Source organism: Pinus tabuliformis, chromosome Q, assembly GCF_031772625.1.
Source record: "Pinus tabuliformis cultivar Carrire ecotype Pingquan chromosome Q, CPIR1, whole genome shotgun sequence".
Lineage (NCBI taxonomy): Eukaryota > Viridiplantae > Streptophyta > Pinopsida > Pinales > Pinaceae > Pinus > Pinus tabuliformis.
Genome location: NC_142296.1, coordinates 950550084 through 950572844, shown reverse-complemented (window position 1 = coordinate 950572844; position 22761 = coordinate 950550084). Strand labels below are relative to the sequence as shown.

The 22761-nt window shown below is 42.5% G+C and overlaps 1 protein-coding gene across 1 annotated transcript in view; it reads right to left on the bottom strand.

The window, feature by feature from the left end:
* The window catches only part of LOC149222636 (Ankyrin repeat family protein), a 136800-nt gene that overhangs the window by 55437 nt on the left and 58602 nt on the right, over positions 1–22761 (bottom strand). The gene's annotated exons all lie outside the window — the stretch shown is intronic.

Here is a 22761-nt window from a genome sequence, read left to right as displayed (position 1 = left end):
ATTGGAAAACATTTAAAAACAAGTACAAAGATTCAAACGAGATGAGGAGCCTCCAAGTTTTTGTCAAACAACACCGTGGACCTGCTAAAATCTTACTTGGGGTTACAGTAGCATAACTTCTAAATTGGATTAAATTTGGATTGGTAGTGCATTATACCCGTTGGTAGATCACTTAGACATTCGGTGACAACAAATGAATTTAAGGAATTGTTTCATTATTGTAGGTCCTTGTAAAGTTCCAACATTCTGCAACGATTTGCTTTTGTTCAAAATGATATAGAACTTTAACATACTACAACAAATTTCTTTTATTCACAATGATATTTTTAAAGGAAAAGAACGTTGCTCGACCATTGGGGAGTAGCCACAAATACGTATGTATACCAGCCAAGTCAATAGCTATTGGCATGAGCATCAGGGCAAGTAGTTCGTGTTTGGTAAGCGGACCCATAGTTCACTTAGGTGACTCTTTGGGCAAGGGAAAGGCAGCGTGGCTGGACCTAAGGCATAGAAAACCCGGAAAGAAGCGTAATCTGGTAAGATGAGCAATCCAACCAATGCTAAAGCTGTTGCCTAATACATGAAGCCGACCGCATAATATTGTATACATGAAGCTAACCAACAAAACCCATTGCGACCTTGACGAATTAGAGAAAGGGTTCATGTTTATTGAAGCCGAAGTGCGCGCAATGAGGGAAGAACGTGACTATGGCATCGTTTGATCCACGACATCTCTGGATAGCAAGAAGAAATGAAAGCGAACTCCAAGCGCGGCGAGCGGCATGAAGAAAAGAAAGCGAACTCCAAGCACGGCGAGCAGCAAGAAAAAGTGAAAGCGTACCACAAAATAAAACCTTGTGGACTTTTAACATATGAATTCGAGTGGCTCGACGAGTCCTCTACAAATCGCCGAAATCGCGAGTCAAACTCGTGTTAACCACGAGTCAAACTCAGTCAACACGAGTTTGACTCGCCAAGATTCAGATCGGCTCATTTGATTGAAGATCAGAGTCAGAATCGTGAGTACTAGTGAGTGATCGGAGACTCTTATAACACTGGTTCAGTGCTATGTATATGGAAGTCAAACCCTAATTACTAAATTCCAGGGTCTTGACTGTAGAAGTATTATCTCATCTCAGCAGATTTCCACATAGACTGTTCTTATTGTATTCAACCTACCATGCAATTTTTTAAATATTTGTTGCACAAAAACCTCAGAGGAATTGCCATCTTCGAGTCTCCATAATGCAGCATTGTTGCCACTAATCATAACCATTTAATGTGAGTTAGCTAGAAAAATATGGCACGATATTTTTGTAAACTGTGCATAATTCATAGCACTTGAATAACAATATTTGATTTTCTGATATCGAACTTCCTGGTATGGATCACATATTTGAAGGTTGGTTGAGAAAAAATAACTTGATCCTTAGTTAGGCCAACAGCAAATATCCTTTTCAATTATATTGTCTGCAATTTGTATGGGTTAATACAAAGAAAGAACTTAAGATCCTGTTATCACACAGATCTGTGTCTACAAACCTGCATGACACTTTTAGACAGTCAACCTTCTCACATTTGAAATTCTCTCCATTCAGACTGGTGTTTTCCAGTCTCTGGGGGGTGTCCCTATAATATATGATGTTATCAACTTAATATTCCTACGTAGAACTTAGCATACAATAAAATTTCACTTTTGATTTGCAAAAGTGAGTTGATCCTGAAATAAATTTGGAATGGATGATATCAGAATTCTAAATATAATAGCAGCAACGAAATTAAAGATGAAGCAAGAAACAAATCTGCACCTCAAGTCAACTAAACCCAAAACAAGTGCACTCTGAGCTACCATCGCACTGCATAAAAATTTATTCAATGGCCCGCAATGTATTCAAAGAGTTTGAATCAAACATAATTGAATAAAATCACATATCACCCAAGATGGATGCACCAAAATGAGTCCAAGGTGACAAGCTGCCATGAGTTCCTTCGCTTGCGGTGGAGGTAGTGGTTTGACTCTTTGAGAAAGTAGAGCATGGAATGGAAAAGTGAGATATCTGCTTCTACCAAAGCATCTAGGAAAACTGAATTGTCCAACTCTTGTACTGCTTCTCTGAAATGCCTATATAGCAAATTCTTTCCTCCCTCTATGCCTAGTCAGCCTGTTTCTTCAAAGGGAGAGAAAAGGCCAACAAAGGCTAAAAACCTGTATACACAGTTAGCTTTCTTGCTTTTGGGAAGCTTTGTCTCTCATTGGTTTGACTTTGTGCTGTTTAACCTTTCTTTGTTGATTTTTCAAAACAAAATTCTCCAAGTATTGTTGTCTATAGATGCCTTTAAGCTTTCCTAAGTTGACACTTTTCATACGATAGTCATCTTATGATGTTGCCAAAAAAGGGCAGGTTGCATTCCTTCTTTTGGCAATGCAACAGTGAGTTTTCTCTAATGATAAAGCTTCTCCCAAAGTTTTCTGTAGCAATTGTCCACAGCCATATGTTCTTAATTCTGGTGTAACCCATTCACTGGCACGAATTCTTGTAGCATATAAGACTCCCTAAGCCTGGATATTAGGTAATTACAGAAGGGCAGCAGTATTTGTACACAGGGATGAGGTCTATTCACCTTCAAACGAAGAAAAGAAAATTTTTGTTTTGCAAACAACTCATCAGATTTGACTTTACTGTACTACTCTCCTCAATTTTTCTTCATCTTTAGGTAGGTTTTGTTAAATTTCCATGAAACTCTGAAACTACTTAGATGAATAACTGAAAACTGAAATCTAGTTTACTTTCACCAAGATACAGTCTCTTAACAATTCATGGGCAGTGAAATATAAACATAGAGATAAAAACACAGTCACACAAATTAACACTTGATTTCTTGGGAAACCCAGCTGGGAATACCCTCTGCTGTAGTATTTTATCGATAGAGTTTGAGCAATAGAATCCCTTACAAGGCAAACTGTCACCCTGAGAACACTCATCCTCACGCTGTACTAGCTGGACTCACCCTGTAAACACACTGACCCCTGCTCCTACTTTCTTGCACTCAGAATGGCCCTATTTCCTTGCGCACGGGCTTCCTATATCCTAGCGCAGAGGACTCCCTATGCTTTAGGGCTCGACTCCTATTTCCTATGGCAGAATTGCCCTATTTTTTAGCGCAATTCTGCCACAAGAAAGTCTCTCTTCAATGCTGTGTATTGGCTCCTCCAAGATACGCTCTCACAACAAAGATCTCTCACAATCTCGTGAGTTGTCGCTTGCCACAATCCTTCGTGCACAAAACAACAATGAATAAACTTTGTGCCTTTCGTCCTTCCTTTATAGATTCTGCCCATGCTATAATAGGCAAGTTACAAATTTGGAAGTCGAGTTGTGACTGACTAGTTAACTGAGTTGAACTAGTTCTCTTCTCCAATCATCCCTTGGAGTTATAACTCGTCCTCCTTCAATGAAAGACTGAAGTTCCCAACTCGTTCTTTTCTAAATTCGAACTGCCATCTATCCTGTAGTTAACTGAAGAAGACTCCTCTTTAACTGGAGCTCCAACTCTACACATGAACTCGTGATGATTATTCCCATAAACTGGAAATTAACTCACCACAACTGAAGTCTATCTCCTTAGGACAATTCAGGTCTTTCTGGCCAAGGCATGCACCAGAGAAGACCTTCTCTTGCTACACTTTTCAACAGCTTTTATGTCCAGGACTTCAGGAAATAACAGTGGTTTCAATTTCCAGAATTATGCAAGAGATATGACGCAAAACCTTCCTTTATCTTGACATTTATTGGTTATCAAAATATTGTTGGACCTGCCACATTCAAAATCTTCCATCGCTGATCCTGATTAGTAAGCTGCCACTTTTCCTATCCCTGTTTTGTTGATGCATGTGAATAATGCTGGTTGTGACTGTGTCCTGTACTCCAACTTTGTTTTTCTTGCTGTTACATGGTTCAAATGACCTGTGTGTCCTCTGCCAGTGTGCTCTCACTTTGGCTGACCCACAAGCATTGTTTTGCCATAGGAATAAAAAAAAAACTCAAGGAATGGGGTCAAACGGGCATGTTAGCTCAATTGTTTTGGCAAAAGCAAAAGATCTGTTTTTATTTACTCAGTCATTGAAAGGGAAACATCAACAAAAATCTTTATTTCTTATGTCGTCCATGAAATCCAAAAATCTTGCTTTTCTCTGGCTTTATTCATGAAGATATTAAGTGAAAGCTCCCACTCTCTCATTAAAACAATTCGACCCCCTTTTGATGTGATTAAAACAATTAAATAAGGGTTTAATAAATTAATAACTTTACAACTTGTAACTTTAAGTTGTAATCCATGAAAAATTTTGTAGAGATATGATTCGTATCCACCCCAAGTGTCGGCTTGATACACAAAACAGTGACAAAAATGCTACTCAACTCCTCACTTTTCCATGCAAAGGAAACTCAAACCATCCCTCAGTTGCTAGTTAGGAACCACGACCAGTACATGCCAAATACATATAGTTACTAATTATAGTAATGCCTAAAAAGGCAAGCTTCCTGAAAAAGCAAAAAGCACATTAGTACAAATTTTGGCCAAATGACATATTGGCTCATAGTTACAGAAAAGCAAAAGGCAAAAAAGCAGAGGAAAATGTGCCATTTCAGATTTGAGTGAAAATAGTCCCGTTGGATGTAATATTCCTTTCAATAAAAATCTGCTAAGTGCCTTTCTCAATTTTTGCAAATTATGGATGGGGAAAATTTTGGATGCAAACCTAGGAAAACCGAAAAGCAGGTGGACAATAATTAATTTAATGTTGTGTTCAGTGCTGCAGGAAACGTCCCCCCCCCCCCCGCTCCTAAGCCTAATCTGCGTCCCATATGGAAACACAGCCAATCCGCCCTCCAAAACACGGCTTCGAAAAACCGAAACGTTGATCGGGCCGGGTCGGATGATTCTTGGGCTGTGGGAACCATGCGGCACGATCCGTGTTTCCATACGCCGGATTGGCGCTTCCGAGGGCAGATTGGCCTGTGGATCCGCCGCGGATCGGGGCCACTTCCAAGCAGATCCCGACTACTTCCGTGGGCCCACCGGCCGGTTACACCGTGCGGCCTACTTAAACTATTTTCTTTTTATTCTTTTTTTCTTTTTTTGGCTTAAGTTGGGTTGGGGGATGGGTTAGTGTTGGGTTAGGGATGGAAAGAAAAGGATAAAAGTCCTTTTCACCTCTCATTTGCTCACTCTTATGTTTTTGGAGCTTGGAGAAGAGAGGAGAGAGCTTGGAGAAGAGAGGAAAAGAGAGAGCTTGGAGAAGAGCTTGGAGGAGTGAAGGAGGAGCTAGGAGCATTGAAGGAGCAAGAGCTTAGAGGAGTAAAGAAGGGCTTCCATCTACAAGAGCCAAAAAAGTAAGTGCAAACCCCAAAGTCCCTCATTTTTTTGTCATTGGTTTTTTTCTCTCCTCCCTCTCCTACTCTTTCCCATTCTTTTTTCTTGCTCATTTATTTGTAGGTTGTCCACCACCTATATTCATATTCCAAGATGGTGTTTTTTTGGCTTATATGGATCATTCCACTCTTGGTTTTCATGATGGCAAGGGGGAGTAGGAATAAAAGGGAAGAAGAAGAAGAGAATAGTAGTCCCCATATGAGTGACCCAATTTATGATGAGAAGGAAGGGGATGAACCTGATGAGAACATTGAAACACTAGAGGGGAAAGCTGCATTGACACCCTTGTGGAACTATGTGACCAAACTTGAAGGGGGAAAAGGTGGTGGAAGCTACAAGTTTTTGTGCCCTCATGGTTGTCATGGAGGAAAACCATATAGTGGTTCATATACCCATGTGAGGAGGCATCTTTGTGGGGTGATGGACAGTGATGAGAAAAAGGGTGTCGTGGGGATAGCAATTTGCCCAAAGGTTTCAGTTGAACAAAGAAGAAAATACATCCAAATAGAGGAGGTTGCACAACAAAAAAACAAGAAACAAAAAACTCAATCTGAATCAAGTGCAACCTCTAGATTTGGTAGCTCATCTCCTCATGGTACTTCTGCAAGCTCTGGAGGTAAAAGAACAATAGGGGATTTCTTGAATGTTGTTGGGAGGGATGATGTGGATGGAAGATAGTTTGATTTCTTTTTGCTTGCGGTATACCATTCAATGTGCTTCACTCTCCCTATTTGCATGAAATGATAAAGGCCATCAATGAAGCCCCAAAAGGATGCAAAGCCCCGAACTATGAGAAAGCTAGAACAGTGTTATTAGAAAGAGAAAAAGCAAAGGTTCAATGAGCTTTAACACGTTTTACAAATGAGTGGGTGGATTGTGTGTGGGGTATCCATTGTATCAAATGGGTGGAAAAATATTAAAAACCAAAATTTGATAAATGTTCTTGGTGTTTCTACTAGTGGTGCAGTATTTATTACATGTCATGACTCCTCCTCCATCAGTGCAACTTCCCAAAACATTGCAGATCTCCTATTGCAATCAATCAAAGATGTTGGTCCTAATAATGTGGTTCAAGTGATCACAGATAATGTAACAAATTGTAATGCAGCAGGAAAATTTATTGAGCGTACTCATCCTACATCTTTTGGTCTGGGTGCTTGGTGCACACATTGAACCTTTTGATGCATGATATTGTGAAGCATAAAGAATGTGGGTGGATCAATGAGCTTTACAAGAGAGGGAAGCAACTCATTAAATTTATCACAGGGCATACAAGGTTAAACTACTTCTATGGCACTTACTCCAAGTTGCAGTTGCTTAAACTACTTCTATGGCAATTACTCCAAGTTGCAGTTGCTTAAACTTGCAAAAACGAGATTTGCAAGTTATTACCTCACCTTTAGGCGGCTAATGAAGGTGAGACAAGCTTTAACTAATATGGTGACCTCTGAATCATGGGAGGAAATTAACACTGATAGAGATGGTGCTAGTGTAGCCAGGACACTATTCTAGACATGCTCTTTTGGTCACAAGTTAAATATGTTTTGCAATTCACCAAACCAATTTATTACATGATCAAGTTTGCAGATTCAGGTCGGCCAATAATTGGCAAGGTGTATGAGCAAATGGATAGCATGTTGGGGCAGATTAAAGACATTGTTGAGCCTAGAGATATCACCTTGCACAATTATATTAGTGCAGAGGTGGAAAAACGATGGGATATGCTAAATGTTCCATTGCATGCATTAGCATATGTTTTGACACCTAAATACTATCATCCATCATGGCTTTCAACACCAGCACCTGGGGGGGGGGGGGGAGCAGGAGAAAACCACACCTAGATCCACAAGTTCTAGAAAAATATATGATTGCATTGGATAAATTAGTCTCTAATGAGGAGGAAGTTGCCATGGTACGGCAACAGTTGAGCAACTATACGCTTAGCACTGGTCCATTTGGGAGCATGCACGCAATTAGAGATTGAGAGACTTTTTCTTCTCTTGAGTGGTGGAACATGCATGGAGGTGCTACTCCACTTCTACAGACTTTAGCATTGTGGGTGCTATCATAGGTGGTAAACACTTCTTCTGCAGAGAGGTGTTGGAGCTCTTATTCTTTCATCCATGGTGTTAAAAGGAACAGGTTGAGTTTGGACCAGGTAGAGAGCTTGATTTATGTTCATTACAACTTGCAATTGTTGTCCCATTACTGTGACGATGCAAAGACTAAAAAAGACCTTAAGGTTTGGGACAAAAATCCAGAGGATCCCAATTTGGAAGATGGAGTGTTGCGATTAGAACAATTAGAGGATGCTCTTATCCAGGATGATGATGATCGAGTTGAGATGCCACCCCCATCTGGTCCCTTGGTTCCCAGGTTCCACGGTTCAACACCAACAGCAAGGGCTTCGTCTTCATAAGTTTCAGTGCCACAACTTCCATAGCCACCATCTTCTTCATTGCCACCACGTGGAGGCCCACCGCCACTTACTCTTCGTGGTGGAAGGAGGAGAGATTAGTAGATATATTCACAATTTACTACTTTTGTCATAGATTAGACTTGTAGGCTTGTTGTGAATTTGAACCTTTTTTGTCTTGGTGGTGGCCAAGTGGCCTATTTTGTAAACATTATTATTTGAATTTTGGACATGACTAATGTTGATAGTTGCTCACTTGCTAGATAATATGCTTTATGTTTTATGTTTTATAATATGCTTAAATGTTTTATGTTTTATAATATGCTTAAAAATTTGATGTATGTTTGTAATTGCTAGAATATAGATGGTTGATGCTCGAATAATTAATCATTGATGTACAATGGAATCATGGATTCCATATCTATCTTGATTTATGTAAAATTATGCATGTTTTCATGTCTTCTGGAGCTAATTTGGTATTTGGGATGGTTGTTTTGAATATAAATGCAAAAGAAATATATTAAAAAAAAATATATATATATATATAGTAGATGCCTCCAAGACGCTTCACTTCCTAGATTTTTGGAAAATGACGCTTCTGCGTCCTTGCTTCCAGAAAACGTCCACGCTTCGTGTAACGTTGGTTGTGTTGTGGTAGAGGCCCCAACCATTAGACAAGGGAAGATTAATCACATTGTGGGATGCGGGGACCACCCCATGATGAAATACACACCCCCTTGATGGTGAAATTCAAATGTCTAAGGAGGGAGCTCAAATTGCTTAGTGAAGGGGCCCACGTGAAGGAAGAGAGCAGCAATTATAAATAAGAGGAGGGCAACATCATTCAGCGCTTTTGATCATTTGACATTTTACACCTTGTTGCTCAAGTTGTTCAGCTGAGTCACAGGTGATGTTTAGCACCAGAGGTTTCCAAGGGGAAATCTCACCCTCTTCTTCGGTGGACCACGAGTGGCACCCTAGGGAGGCAAATTCTACTCATTTTTGGGAGTTGGAAGGAAGACCACGCAGGCAACAAAAATCTTGAGTTAATTGGGATGCAGTTCAGGGAACCACGCAGTGATTAGAGGAGAGAAGAGCCGGAGTGGGGTTGTATTGTTGCTGGGGCACTCTTTGATCAATTTTCTGGCACAGGAGGGAGATTTGTAGGGACAGAAAGCATCACACAACAACCATTCGAATTCTTGGAGGAGGGCCTGTGTCATTCTGTCCATGGACTACGCAGTCCTTTGTTGAGGCAACTTGTGGGGTGGTTTGCGAAGGGGTTTGAGGAGTTCGGGTTGTTTGGAGTTGGATTGGAGGGGATTGTGGGGGATTTTCCAGCATTTTGGTGGAGCAGCAAACACAACATCTGCTACAGGTTACATTTTTTGCTTGTGGAGGAGGGCCAAGCATTTGGGGTCAATTTCGGGGCGTCAAAACTAGAGCAAACCCTTCCTAGGTTTTTCTAGGTTTTTTACAAGGATCTTAGAAATAATTTGGCAAAAATTTATGGGCGGCCTAGAAGGGACAAACAGGAGTCCCAACTCAGCCAACAGCTGGAGGAGCTAGGGGAAATTGGACCGAAATTTCGAGGTCAACATTTGGCCAATTCCTTCGTGGGTTTTTGTGGGTTATTGGTGGAGAGCCTGGGGTTAATTTCCCAAAACTTTTTGAGAATCGAAGGAGGCCCTAGCAGCCATTTCTTGCTGCCAGCAGTGCAGATTTCAGAGGGGCAGCGTAGAGATTGGTTGGGGACAGCCACACTTGTGTCCAAGCAACTGATTTCATCACCTAGGCATTGTTAGCTTGCCTTGATCAAGCCCAGGTGCATGCATTCTGATCTTGTCTTGTACCCAACGTTTATCTTAATAAAATGGCTCAGCTCAACGCAAATTTTGGCATTTTTTGGGTGTTTAATGTGGTATAATCTTACGCATGTGTTTTTGCTATGTTTGCTTTGTTTATCATTGTAAATTTCCATTAGGAATATTACAGTGGTATCAGAGCCATGATCTTGGCCAGTTGTGGGGCAACCAACTAGATCAGGGAAGATTTGTGCATGTATACACAGTGACGGGTTTAACCATAAACAACCCATGGCTCAAGGGGGATTTAATATGCACGAATTCTTGACCCAGTTGATGAAGGTGTCAAACCAGATCCATCCTCTTCCTTATAGAAGAGACACTAGAGTTGCACAGGTCGTGGCGGTGCAACCATCTACACAGGATTGTGGGGAGCAAGTAGATACACCAAGTATGGCGCAGAGGTCACCCATGTTGGAGACTTCCTTGATCGTGTTGATTGACATCTTAGTTGATCTGAATTGGATCCAGGAAGATTGTTCACAGCACCATGACTGTATCAGATCAGGACAAAACTTCAAATTCAAAGAGCATAGAGCGATCAAAAAAACCTCTAAACAGTGGCAGTTGGCAGCCAGTGTGGAACGACGAGGACCTCGGTCAAAGTGCGCTGACCAAGGCCCATGGAGACCGCGCAGGGGGAAAAACTAGCACCTGGGCAGCCCGGATCGAGAAAAGGAGGCAGTTTCTAATGCGCGATTAGCGCTTATGGGCAAAACCCCTCGAGAAGGGGAGGCCTCGAGCGCTCAGTCGCATGGAAGCCGAGAAAACCGTGGGAAAATCCGCTAAAGGCTAAAGGTGGGACCTGCGCTCCAAAACCGGCGGTATTTATCGGGGCACCCTTGGGCGGTAAGCGGATTTAGAGAAAAGCGAGCGATTCCACTCAGCGCCCGACGCGTGGCAGGCGGAGGAGAGAGAAAACTGCCACTCATCGCGTGCTAACGGTCGAGCAAGTCAACCGCGCGAAATGAGCGAATGGCGTCAGATCTGGGGGATCCAGATCTAACGGCTGAGAACGCGCCCGATGAAAGAACCGGATTTGACAGGGGATTAAGCCGCGATCTATAAGGAATTGAGGTCCGATTTGACCGCTGAGGTGGCGGATGAGTCATTTCCCAACGTAACCGAAGAACCGAACCGACGAGGAAAAGCTGGCGCAGTTCGTTGGAAGACAAGTGGCCACTCCTTGTGAGCCAATGACCATGACGCCAAGACAGGGGATTCCAAGCGAACAGCAGCAGTCGGTCCGACAAGAGACAGAAGGGGAATCAAACAGTCATGAGATTGATTGGCTTTAAAGCCATGAACAGAGAATAGAAAGGACACCGAGAGGAAGAGCCAAAGGAAAGAAGACAAAGACAGAGAAGCAAAGAGAGAGTGAAGCAAAGAGCAAAAAGACAGAGAGCCAAGCTGACCTGCAGAATAAGGCAGCATCGAGCAATCCCTGAGAGGATCTGTCAGGACTGAGCACCACATTGGGCTCCTTCCATTAAAGACTAGAGAGGTCAAGAGCTAGTAAGGAAAAGAGTCTGTGCACTCTAGTGGCTTGGGAAATCCAAGAACCACCCTGCTGTTCAGGAGACTCAAATTGAGCTCCTCATTGTAATTCTCTGCTTTAAAGACACAATAAAATAATGCCACCACTGAGAGCTGGACCAGAGATGTAGCCCTGGAGGATAGGGTGAACTCCTTATTAATTTCTTGTGTTTTTGTATTTGCTTACTGTGTTTCTCTGCTAATTTCTATTTCAAGTGTCTGTGTATTTTTCAATCTGATTGATCCGTTGCCTAAAATGACATAGACACATACCAGCACGAGTCTGTAATACCTTCATTCAATAATTAATTAACTGAGGTCACTCAAGGGTGATTATCAGATCAAGTGGTATCAGAGCTTTAGGCTGTTAAGGTTAGACAAGCTTGTGTTGGTTTAGCTATTGAATGCTCACTAGATCAAAGCTCAAATTAGGAGAAGGAGAGTTGGTCGAAACTAATCCTGAAATTGGGAGAGTCTATCCTCGGAAGACAATGACAGAGGAAGGTTCTGTGGGGCCAGACCCTCAATTCATAGAAAGTTTCCTAGCCATAAAGTCCATGGTAGAAGAAATGTATAGGGACTTTAGAAAACATAAGGATGAAGATTCATCAGGCTCTAAACAAGACAAAGAAGAAGATGAGTCTCACTTCCATGACCACTCCAAAGGAAAAGGGAAAGAGGAAAGCTTTCTCACACCTCCTAATAGCCCTATGCATAACAAGAAAGCATCTTTGATCAAACTAGATGTTAAATTTGATTTGCCTATATATTGGATGAGACAAATTGATGTGTATTGCAGAGTGCAGAATATCGACTCGGACAAGAGCAAGATTCAGCTGGCAAGCCTACACCTAGGAGGCACTGCCTTGGTATGGTGGGAAGGCAGAACCCAAGCTGACATGAAAAGACATGGTAAGACTATCTCTGTCTAGAGTGAATTTGTGTCTGCAATCAAAAAGCAGTTCTATCCATTGGCCTACATGCAACAAGCCATGATGAGTTGGCAAACTCTTCGGCAGTTGAAAGGGCAAAGTGTGCAAGGGTACACTCAAGAATTTAGAAAAAGAGCATTGATTCTAGGAATCTCATTAGACTCACCAGAGACTCTTTTGAAGTACATTGGTGGTCTACACAGCTACATGAGGCATACCATCCTCATGTTTAATCCCACTAGTATAGATGAGGTATCTGTACAAGCTACTCATCTAGAAGCTAGAGGAAAGAATGGAAATCCAGAAGTTAGGGGACCATCCCAACCCACTGCAAGCAAAAGCAAGGAGAAAAGAAAGCAAAAGTGGAAAGCAAGGAAGGCTAACACTACACAGAAAAGCAAAGCTTCATGCACTCATTGTAAAAAGGATGGGCATGATGATGAGCATTGTTGGATTCTGCATCCAGAGCTAAGACCTAAGAAGTCGAGAGCAATAAGAAGAAAATTGTTGCAGCTATTCAGAAAGATTTGGGGTCAGACTCGGGAGATGAAACAACCATTGCAGCCACATGTATAAAAGGTAAGAATTCTGAAACATCTACTAGTAACTCTGCTCAATCTATTAATGATGACAAAAATGAGAGAAAAAGACATGAGCTTTTCCATATTCGAGTTGTTTCCAAATATCAAAAGATTGATACTTTGTTTGGTAGTGGCTCACAAGTAAATTTAATTTCTGAAGCAATTGTAAAGAAATTTGGATTAGCAACTACACCTCACAAGAAACCATACCCATTAGGATGGTTGAATGATAAAGCACAACTACAAGTGACTAGACAGTGCAAACTCAAGTTTTCTTTTAGGTCAACATTTGTAGATGAGGTTGAGTTAGACATAATTCCTTTGGATATATGTGGAATTGTTTTAGGAAGTCCTTACTTGTATGATAGAAAAGCCATTTTCTATAGAGCTGAGAACAAGTATCTACTTGTTAAAAAGGGAATCGAATACTTTGTAAGAGCTCATAAGCTCAAGAATAATTATACTCTCATAAACTCAGGGCAGATGAAAAGAATGATAAATTCATGCAAACAATTCTTACTAATGGTTGTAAAGGAAAAGAAACCTGATAAAACCAATGTATTTGAGGGCTGTAATGCTAAACAGCAAGCTGATATAGAAAAAGTTGTTTCAGAGTATGTTTCAAGAACGTAAAGGTCTGCCACCCAAAAAGGAAATAGTACATGATATTATTTTGGAGCAAGATGCTCCATTGCCTAACATTGGAATGTACAGGTTGTCTGCTTTAGAGAATGCTGAAATCAAGAAGCAGGTGCAGGAGTTGTTCGAGAAGGGGTTCATCAGGGCTAGCGCATCACCATGTGGATCACCAATCGTTTTGGTGAGAAAGAAAGATGGCTCGTGGAGAATGTTCATTGACTACCGAGCACTGAACAAGATAACAATCAAAAATCATTATCCCCTTCCTCGCATAGATGATCTTTTAGATCAATTGAAAGACGCTGTTTATTTCATCAAGCTAGACCTGCACAGTGGATACCATCAGGTCAGAGTTGCAGAACAAGATGCATGGAAGACTGCTTTCAAAACAAAGCAGGGATTGTATGAGTGGCTGGTTATGCCTTTTGGCCTAACTAATGCTCCTACTACTTTCATGAGATTAATGAATGATGTACTCAGGCCTTTTCTTGATGATTTTGTTATTGTGTATCTGGATGACATTCTGATTTTTAGTAAAACGTGGGAAGAACACTTAAAGCATGTTAAGCAAATATTAGATGTTTTGAAAAGAGAAAAACTTCATGTTAAACTCTCAAAATGTGAATTTGGCAAAACATCTCTAAATTATTTGGGTCATATAATAGGAGGTGGTGAATTGAAAATAGATCCCTCTAAGGTGGCAATCATTATAAACTGGCCTAAACCCAAGTCTGCTACAAAAGTGAGAAGCTTCTTAGGGGTAGCACAATATTGGAGGAAGTTCATTTCTAACTTTTCCTCAATTGCAGCTCCCTTACATGCTTTAACAGGATTGAACAAGGTGTTTCAGTGGGGAGGCAAACATCAGAAAGCCTTCGACACCTTGAAAGAAAAGATTAGTACAGCACATGTACTAGCCCTGCCTAATCTACAAAGACCATTTGAGATCCAAATGGATGCCAGTGACTATGCCATGGGAGCAGTGTTGACACAGCAAGGTAAACCCATATGTTATCATTTTGAGACTTTTAGTCCTACAGTAGTTAACTATCCTACATATGATAAAGAATTGTATGCATTAGTTCAAAGTGTGAAAAAGTGGAAACATTACTTAATGGGCAAAGAAACAGTAATACATACTGATCATCAACCACTTCAATATCTACACTCCCAAACTAAATTGCAGCAATCAAAACACTGCAGATGGATGGGTTTCTACAACAGTTTCATTTAGTCATCAGATATAAAAAGGGCATACATAATAAAGTTGCAGACATGTTATCTAGACCCATTATAAATGCATCTACTATACTTAAGCATAATTCTGTGTTACATGAAAGCTACATTGAACAATATGCTCAAGATATAGACTTTAAAGATGTATATGCAACTTTGAGTCAAGGCAAACGAGTAGAAGAATTGGATTATCATGTGAAGGACCGACTCTTATACCATTGTGGGAAACTCTGCATTCCACAAACTGAGAGAGTAAAGATAATTAGAGAAGCACACACTTCTCTGATATCAGGTCACTTTGGGGTAAGTAAAACAATTGTACAACTGCAAAGATTTTGTTATTGGCCCAAAATGAACGAGACAATTTCTAGATATGTAAGAGGGTGTAATATGTGTGCTAAAAGCAAGCCCAGCAATAGAAAACTAGGCTTGTACACTCCACTAACAGTTCCTTCTCACCCTTGGGAAAGTGTTTCCATGGATTTTGTTGGAGGACTGCCTAAGTCTAGGAAAGCTCATGATTATCTATATGTTGTTGTGGATAGGTTTAGCAAAATGTGTATTTTGATACCTTGTAACAAACAGATTACAGTTGAACAAACTGCAAAACTGTTCTTCGAACATGTATGGGTTCATTTTGGATTACCCACTTCCATTGTATCTGATCGAGACACCCGATTAGTGGGAAAGTTTTGGTCAAGTCTGTGGGAACTAATGGACACCAAACTGAAGAAAAGCACAGCTTTTCGTCCACAAATTGATGGCCAGACAGAAGTAGTTAACAGGACAGTGATCCAGTTACTCAGAGGATACTGCAGCAAACATCCTAAGCTTTGGGATGAACAGTTATGTTATGTGCAGTGTGCTTGCAACAGAGCAAAACATTCTTCTACACAGAGATCTCCTTTTAGACCTGTTTTGGTTTCACACCAAGGTCTCCTTTGGATTTTGTCTTTGGTAAAGATACCACAGTTGAGGGACACAGTGATGTGGACAAGGCAACTAGGTTCGTTGAACAAATCCAGGAGATCCACTAGGCAGTACAAGAACCGCTGAAAAAGAGCCAAGCCAAATACAAGGCAAGGCATGACAAGCATCAGATGGAGCATAGTTTCCAAGTTGGTAACCAAGTCTGACTGTATATCAGCAAGGACAGGATGCAAGGTGAAGGTAAAAAGCTAAAGCCCATCAAGTATGGACCTTTCAAAATACTTGAGAAGATTGGTGAAAATGCTTTTCACCTTGATCTACCAGCTTACATGCACATCTACTCAGTTGTAAATGTAGATTGCTTGAGATTGTTTGAACCCTCTCTAATTGAGGATCCCGAAGAGCAGAGTCAATTGCCTTCTATTGATGACCTGCTACCTGAGTATCTTAATGAATTGCAGGAAGACACAGTGCTGGACAGGAAGGTGAGGACGACGCGCAAGGAAATGTTGAGTACCTCAGAATTGGGCTCAAAGGTTCAAAGTCGAGCAGTGCAAAGTGGATAGAGATTGGACAAGTGAGAAAATTGTATCCTCACTTAGTCAATGCTTGAAAACCAACTTTTGGTGGTCCAAAAGCTTTTTCAGTGGGAAGGCCATGATTCGAATTGGATCCATGAAGATTCTTCACAGCACCATGACTGTATCAAATCAGGACAAAACTTCGAATTCAAAGAGCATAGAGCGATCAGAAAAACCTCTGAACAGTGGCAGTTGGCAGCCAGCGTAGAACGACGAGGACCTCGATCAAAGCGCGTTGACTGAGGCCCACGGAGACCGCGCAGGAGGCGAAACTAGCACTTGGGAAGCCCGGATCGGGAAAAGGAGGCAGTTTCTGATGCGCGATTAGCGCTTATGGGCAAAACCCCTTGAGAAGGAGAGGCCCCGAGCACTCGGTCGCATGGAAGCCGTGAAAACCGTGGGAAAAAGCGCTAAAGGCTAAAGGGGGGACCCACACTCCAAAACCGGCGGTATTTATCGGGGGCACCCTTGGGCGATAAGTGGATTTAGAGAAAAGCGAGCGATCCACTCAGCGCCCGACACGTGGCAGGCGGAGGAGAGAAAAAACCGCCACTCATCGCGCGCTAACGGTAGAGCAAATCAACCACGCGAAATGAGCGAATGGCGTCGGATCTGGGGGATCCAGATCTAACGGCTGAGAATGCGCCCAATGAAAGAACCGGATTTAATAGGGGATTAAGCTGCGATCTATAAGGAATTGAGGTCCGATTTGACCGCTGAGGTGGCGAATGAGACATTTCCCGACATAACCGAAGAACCGAACCCACGAGGTAAAGCTGGCGCAGTTCGTTGGAAGACAAGTGGCCACTCCCTGTGAGCCGATGACCATGACGCCGAGATAGGGGATTCCAAGTGAACAGCAGCAGGCGGTCCGATAGGAGGCAAAAGGGGAATCGAACAGTCATGAGATTGACTGGCTTTAAAGCCATGAACAGAGAACAGAAAGGACACTGAGAGAGGACGCCGAGAGGAAGAGCCAGAGGAAAGAAGACGAAGACAGAGAAGCGAAGAGACAGTGAAGCAAAGAGCAGAAAGACAGAGAGCTGAGCTGACCTGCAGCATAAGGCAGCATCGAGCAATCCCTGAGAGGATCTGTCAGGACTGAGCACCACATTGGGCTCCTTCCATTAAAGACTAGAAAGGTCAAGAGCTGGTAAGGAAAAGAGTCTGTGCACTCTAGTGGCTTGGGGAATCCAAGAACCACCCTGCCAAGCAATTCTGTTCAGGAGACTCAAATTGAGCTCCTCATTGTAATTCTCTGCTTTAAAGACACAATAAAATAAGGCCACCACTGAGAGCTAGACCGGAGATGTAGCCCTGGAGGATAGGGTGAACTCCTTATTAATTTCTTGTGTTCTTGTATTTGCTTACTGTGTTTCTCTGCTGTTTTCTATTTCAAGTCTCTGTGTATTTTGCAATCTGATCAATGACATAGACACACACCAGCACATGAGTCTATAATACCTTCATTCAATAATTAATTAACTGAGGTCACTCAAGGGTGATTATCAGATCATTAGTGGAGAGAGTAGAGCATACCCCATTAGTGCCACCCGTTGAGGTGGTGACCAGGGTCGTGTCTGAGTTTTTGGGTGATAGTAGCACACAGCAGATGAGTGAGGTTCCAGGGGACGTATCCACCCTTGATGAGGCGTTGGGATATACAGAGGTGTTGGACGATGGTCGCACACAACAGTGTCATCAGTTTCAGGCTGACCTTCTAGCATTAAAAAGGAAGGCCACATCAGTACGAGAGGCTATTCTACTGCAGAATGAGGAGTTGGAGGGCATGAGAGTGGTTTGTGTCGAGTCAGCAACCAAGTTGGCTCACATTGGGGAACGGTTGGATTCCCTAATGGTACAGTTAGAGGGCACATTGGAGAGTCGGAGCAGCCCTCTTCAGGCATACATAGATGGGGCTAACAACATTGTTGGGTGACCTTTGCACATTGGAGAGAGAGAGACAAAGCTACCTAGTCAGATCTCATGTGTTGACCTGGATAACAGGATGAGACGATCGAAGTTGCACAAGGTGCAGCATCCGCATGTTGGGGTTGTTCTATGTGCAGGAGTTCATGCATTTGATCCCTCTCTTGGGGTTGGATGGCGAGAGATTCTGAGTTGGTACCCGGTGGAGTGGGCTATGGAGATGGTGGTGGACCCAGGTGTAGCTCAGCAGGAGCTTCCAGGCACTAGGGATACCGGAAGCCCATATTGGCATTGGGATCCGCGTGGGACTACCTATCATTTCCTAAGGATGTCGGTTGACTACGACCTGGATAGTACAGTTGAACATGCACATCCGCTAGGGGAGTTTCAGTCAGCACTAGTGGCCAACCAATTTATGGACAAACTCCTTGGGTTGTCTTGGTATGACAATTGAACACGAGATCACGAGGTGATCAGCATAGTTTGGCAGGAGTTTGTCGAAGGAGGTGGCATTGGCAGGCCACCAGACAGTGCCTTGTATGGAGTTGGGGACTCTTCACATTTGTGTGGGGCACAGAGGATGCAGAGGAGCAGAGCAGTGGTGGCATCACTATTGACACATAGGGAGATCCACTTCTTGGATCCCTCAGGGAGATTTTGGAGTGAAGATCCATTCATCGGCGAGTATAATGATGCGACGATGGAGGTGATGATACCAATCGGGTGTGGGCCGACACGTAGAGACACAACTCTAGACCATCCCATCCAAGGATCTGTGGGAGCATCTAGCATTGAGCAGTGGTCTACAGGTGGACATGGAGATCCATGGTGGTGCACCGTAGCGTGTTGGATTGTGTTTTGGAGTAGGAGTTTCTTACATCACATTGAGTACATGCAAGGAGTGACTGGTGCCTTGACACAGACAGGGCACAGGACAGTACAGGGTGGTATAGCGGTAGCCGAGGATATCCTGTGGTGTACAGGGACACACTGCGGCATAAGGTGGCATGTCGAGGAGTGTGGTGGTAATTGGTGTTATGCAGTGGCATATGGTGCACCACGACGGGCCCTTGGAGCTTTGCCTCCAATAAGACTTGTGGACAGGGACATTGGGTGTAAGGTTAGGTGCAGCTCACCTGGGATCGACAAGGACACAATTGAGCCCCTGAGGATGCCATGTTCAGCAGAGACAGGTCTTCGACTGGTTTAGCAGCAGATCCGAAGCAGAGAGAGGGGCATCCATAGGGTTATTCTTCAATACCCCTGCAGACTCTTGATCCTACCATTGGGGATCTACCCACACATGACTCTCTAGTTGAGACGTTTGGTGGAGGCTGCTAGGGAACTGCATGATGCACTTCTGGCGAGACAATCTTAGGTGTCACACGGGTCTAAGAGGAACTTCCTTGATCAAAGAGGAGGTCGAATATGTAGTCCTAGAGACCCCTAGTTTGAGGGCCGAGAAGGCTAAAAGACAGGTCGAGAACAGATCCAAGGCAAGCGAGAGAGATCCATAAAGTAGCAACAAAAGAGGAGGGTTTTGTTAGCTCTTAGGAGGTCACCTCCAGTCCTAAAGTAGTCGAGACTACTAGAGGGTTTCGTTGAGCAGAAGAAGGTACATTGTAGGGTTTTTAAGGGCTCGTTTTTTGTGCCTAGTAAGAGGCCACTACTAGGATCACTTGCTAGTCATAGAAGGGCGGGCTGAGAGGCCTAAAACCTCGGACATACCAATGTTTTAAAACTCCGACTCCTATTCGGAAACGGCCGAGGGTTGGCTCCGACTCCGACTCTAACACAGTATCAACTCGACCGGTTTGATTTCAATGACTTGGTCATTCTAAAAAATACATTAAATATTTAATTTTTTTATTAAAAAAAACATAATTTTAAAGATTTTCATTCATGTTTCCAAACACAAAGCTTTAGAATATAGAGAGAAGACAACATATGATCAAAGTAGGCTCATGAATATATCCATTATATCAAAATGGCACCCAGTGCACTATCCAATACAAAGTTCATACTTAGCCACCAATGCCAGGATTCTTTTCTGCCTTAGCCCAAGGACAATCACTAGACTACAACAACAATAATACCAATTCTCTGCAACCAATCATAGCTTCCCAAATGATAAGCCAATGAACTGATCAACAAATGTCTTCAAATTTGTGCCTTTGCTACAAGACGGACTGTCCCATTCTTCTACCTATACTGTTGGAGATGATTTCAAGAAATCTACCTGTAATGAAGTCTCAAAACCCTTGATTTAATTTTGGTCAAGCTCCAGAACAATCAGAGGTAAATATGTATCCGTTAGTCCATTGCCAGAACGTTTGCCTTTTTAAAAACATTGTATGGCTCAATGCATTGTTTCAGTTTTCTAATTCATGCCACTAGGATAACCATACTTCGGCCTTGTAATTTTCAAAACTTTCTGACAGTGATAGATTACTTTAGGGCTATAAAAAACAACCCAATTGTTGATATGTAGGAGGCGAAACAACTTTTGACAAATGTGCCTCAGAATCTTTTTCAAAAAGTCAAGTCAGTTGGGTTGTTGTTACCGAGCCGGCCGAGTCGGTGACTGGCTCAGTCGGCTCTGTAACAACCCAGACAGTTATTCCGTTTCGGCCACCGAGCCGGCCCGGCCAGGAATTGACTCGGTCTGGCTCGGCCGAGTCGGAGTCGACTTAGTCGTTTTTTAAAACACTGGGACAGACTGCACAAGAGGGATCTGCAGGCCTAATGGACATGAAAGGAGGCCTAAAAGGCCTATGATGAATGCGGCCAGGAGTGTTATCAACCTGTGAGGGCTAGTTTGGCAAGAAACAGTCCAAAGAACGAAGGTCATAGAAAACCAAGGTTGTTGGTAAGATGGCCGCAAGGTTTGTGACTATAGAAAGGTTGCTAGAAGAGGAATAGAGCCTAGGAAATTAGTCACCAAGTTGGTTATGTTCTGAAATAATGAGCACAGAAGTATAGAGCCCTAGTTAAGGTAGTTTCCTAACATGTACAGTCCCTAAAGTCTGTGATCTAGATCTACATAAAGAGGAAAGGTCGAGTTCCTTGGATAGGGTACCATCTCTGCAACAAGGTCATCGATCTGTAAATAGAGAGTGTGAGGGTTTGTATGGATAGCAGATCCAAGAGATGGTCGCATTATGGGGCTAAAAGATGAAGAGGAGAGAAAAGAAAAGTGATGAGGTATGTTCAAGATCTTAATAGCAATGATTTGTATCCTTGCCCAGGGTTCCTTCCATGGTACATGGAACTTAAGGGTATACCTTATACACAGCGTTGTTATCGCTCAAGGATGATGAGAAGCCTACCTACAGTTTTGAGGAGACAAAGATCTTCAAAGAATGAGCATATGGGCAACCAAGATGGGCTTGTACAATGAAGGTAAAAAGGCAGATTGATAGATAAGATTGGAAGTTTGCTAATAGGTAATGAACAGCAGTGTTATGAGGAGCCTAGATTAGTCAAAGTATTGATTGTAAGAGGGCAGATCCTTTAGCCCTAGATCTGTGGTTTGAGAGTCAAACCACTAGTGTGAGGGCAAAGTATTTGACAATGTTTGGAAGCCCTAGATGAGGGTAGATCTGAAGCCCTAGATCTGGGCAATTTGGAGAACAAGTTGCAAAGAAGAGGGAAGTATATACAAAGCCCTAGATCAGTCCAGATTGGACAGATATATGGCAGTCCTGAGTCCAAGTATAGGAAGGAGGGTTGTTAGTTGACTGCTACAGAGAGCCCTAAATGCAAATTTGAGATGGACTTCAAATCTGCTAGGAGTGGCAAACTTATTGAGCTCAGGGACTGCAGCCAAGAGAGCCAGATTGATAACCCTAGTTTACTGTCAAAGGACATTTGCAGTGAGAACAAGGGCAGCCCTCCATGCCTTAAGTTTGCCTCATTAGAGTAGCATAGGAAGGCAATAGAGGGAAGAAGTCCCTAAGAGCTGAGGAGCAGCAGTGGCCAATCAAGGAGTTTTTCACAAACAGAGTTGTGAACAACTCGCAAGAAGACCCTATGTGTTGATTCATTGAAGGACGAATGATCAGCTAGAGGGCAGATTGGAGTCATGTTCAGTGATCTAAAGGAGCAAGATCATTGATAGAGGCGGAGTTGCAAATTGGGAGCAGATGGACCAGCGGATGTGTTTAAGACACGAGGACTGAAAGGGTTGTGTGTGGCCACCATCAGCGAGTAGGTCAAGTGTTGTCTTGTTCAGGGTAGATTGACAGTCAAAGTGTTTGACTCCAAACCCTAGTTGTATTTCTTGTATCAATGTGATTGTATTAGGGCCATGATCCCTGGTATGAGAGCCCTAGACTGTTGTATTATAGTTTGTTAATATAATGAAGGGTTAAAAATTATACAAATTTGTCATGTGCACTAGTTGATTCACTAATGTGTGTAAATTTCATTACGCAAAGTAGGATTGTTGACGCATTTGGGTATGTTTCTGTCAAAGATTCCAAGACCAAACCTAGATTCTCAGGTGTTATGGAAATTCAACATCTTCACCTCTTCATTAGGCTTCTTTTACAGTCTTCATTAAGCCCATATCCCTAACCCTAATCTCCCTTCTAAAAGACCTTGGAGATCAATGGTTGAGATTATTTCTATGTCACTTAAATAATTAAATTATTTATCCTTAGAAAATGACTTACTAGTCCA